The sequence below is a fragment of the Montipora foliosa genome, unplaced genomic scaffold (assembly GCF_036669935.1).
Source record: "Montipora foliosa isolate CH-2021 unplaced genomic scaffold, ASM3666993v2 scaffold_423, whole genome shotgun sequence".
Taxonomy (NCBI): Eukaryota; Metazoa; Cnidaria; class Anthozoa; order Scleractinia; family Acroporidae; genus Montipora; species Montipora foliosa.
Window position 1 is genome coordinate 522522 of NW_027179727.1, and position 2479 is coordinate 525000.

Sequence of the window (2479 nt, forward strand, 5' to 3'; positions counted from 1 at the left end):
CTAAATTTTGAATTGTGAATTTCTTGCCATGTAGTATTATAAAGATAAAATGAACATGCAACTGACGACAACATAAAGTTGTGGAGGCAGATTGCGGAAAAAAAGTCATTGTGGATGAAACAGATCGCAATCTTCCAAAAAAAACACAACCTAAGCAGGGATTGACCTGAACCGATCACCAACCCGCTGTACATGTTTGCAACTTATACTGATACATAGCTAGTCGACAACATAAACCAAAAGTATAGCTATGAGCATAGCCTTCAGAGAAGTAATGAAGGAGGTACAAGAATCTTTCATTGACTTTATATACATGTTAAAATAATTAAACGTAAATAGTTTCAGGTTTTATAGCCAAAGAAAATTTTTGAAAGTAGTGAACGTGTTTCATCTCCTATGTGACCAGCTTTGCCTGGAGGCCCAGTTAGTGTGCCAGACTGGCTGGAGGCTCAGCGCTGTCACCTTGCTATTTTCCAAGACAGGAAACTGTACTCCGCACTGTCTCTTCTCACTCAGGTGTACAGATGGTAGTAATAGTCTCAGTCACTTCATGCTACAGAAACCGGGAAAACCTCTAGCAGTGTAAGCCCTCGGGGCTCGAGAGCGACTTTGCTTTGCCTTGCATTGCTTACCATGATGTGTAATAATCTGGATAATATCGCACTTTACAGTAATCTAATTATTTGGAGCATTCAGTTGTTATGTTCTGATCAATGAACAAGCTCAGGAGTCAGCCGCTTAGTTTAGTAACCGAAAGGGAAAACTGCGTGAGCAGCACCATGTCATCTTAAGAAAAATAATAGGCAATTTCATTGAATGAACAACATTAAGCCTCCCAAAAATAAAATCGTGTACACCTGTCAGACCTGTGTTGACGAAGAGACTCGGTGGTGAAGATGGACTTTCCCGATTATGCATGGTTATGCCTTCTTAACTTTACGTAACCTTATCTTTGAAGATCTTTGAAACTTACACAAACTTTTTAAGCTGGTAAGCTGCCAAAATGTCGCTAAAACTTTCTTTATAATACTAAAAGACCTGGTAGTGACTGAATGCATGATAGTTTATACCATGTACTTTTGTTTGTAAAATTGCTATAGATTTTAGTTGTTTAGTTCATATCTTGTGATGTTGCCAGGGAGCTGCTTAGCCTCAATAAAGTAATTATGCCGGATTCATTGATGTAAGAAAGATAATTTTCTTTAACTTAAAACAAATCATCTTAAATTTGAAAGTCCTCGAGCAAGATTTTTCCACCTCCTGGAGATCACGTCTTCATCATCGGAATACTTTCTAAACAGAGAACTTTCCTAAGGAAGAATTTTGGATATACTAATGTTGATAGCCTTTATTGAACAATTCAGTAAAGTTATATTTGAAGAAAAAGAGCCACCTTGCTGCCGAGTCCGCCGTCTTTGTAAACAATCGTTACCAATCCCCGCCCGTTAATTCTACGGGAAGCTTGATCAAAATGGCTGCATGGGCATTTTACTTGTACGGGTGCTACGCATGTACGCATCTCAACACATCTTCTTAATCTTTGGTGTCATCTTATAGCACCAACCATGAAGTAATTTGTTTATTTTTCATAGCATTCTCACATTCGCTCACTTTATGTACTGAGATATATAAACAATAGCCTTCATTTGGCGCGAAAATATGCTCGGATATTTGTCCGCGGACATTATCTTTTCCGAGAAGCGAACAGTTTTCCGATAGCGAAGCTCGAGGAATGAACTCAGTTCGTGCGGGGTAATTTCTTCTACAGGCCCTAATTGACTCGACTTTTAGCGTCAAAATTCCTTAAGCCTGAAAGCAACGTTCTGCTTAGTTTCGCCTTAGAATGATCATCAACGTTATGAGCACTACTTCAGCAGCAACGAAACGAGAGTCTGAAAAATGCAGGCTTGAGATTTGAGACCATGACCTCTGCATCACCACAGCAGTGCCCCCTCCCCGAAAGTAACGTTAATTTTTCACGCTTCTATTAAATCCTGAAAGTAACCCCCTCTTCCACCCGAAAGTAACAATCCCCTCAAAAATAGCCGGCCCCTTCAATAATTCCAATTAAAACAATAAAATAAACTCTCTAATGTAACACCGTACTTGAAGGTCGATTGATTAACAAGGCTAGAGGGAAATATCAAACAATTGTGTCCTGGAATACAGCAACTGGAACGTGGGAAAAACTCGAATACGGTACCGTAAGGTTTACGGTAAATATTGTCTCAGTTGCCCTGAACTGAAAACGAATAACTGTTTATAAGCGTAATGTGTAGTGGGTAATGCGGATGGAACAACCTGAGTGGACTAAGCAAAGCCAGAAACCTTTGTGATCCTTCGTTCATTTTAACTTAACTGAATCCTACTGAAAAAAATTTACAGCTGAATTTACGAACACTAGCTTACATATTACGAATGCATTTACTGCTGAAGTAAGTCATTTACGCCTGCGAGTATCTATACGAAAATCGTACGA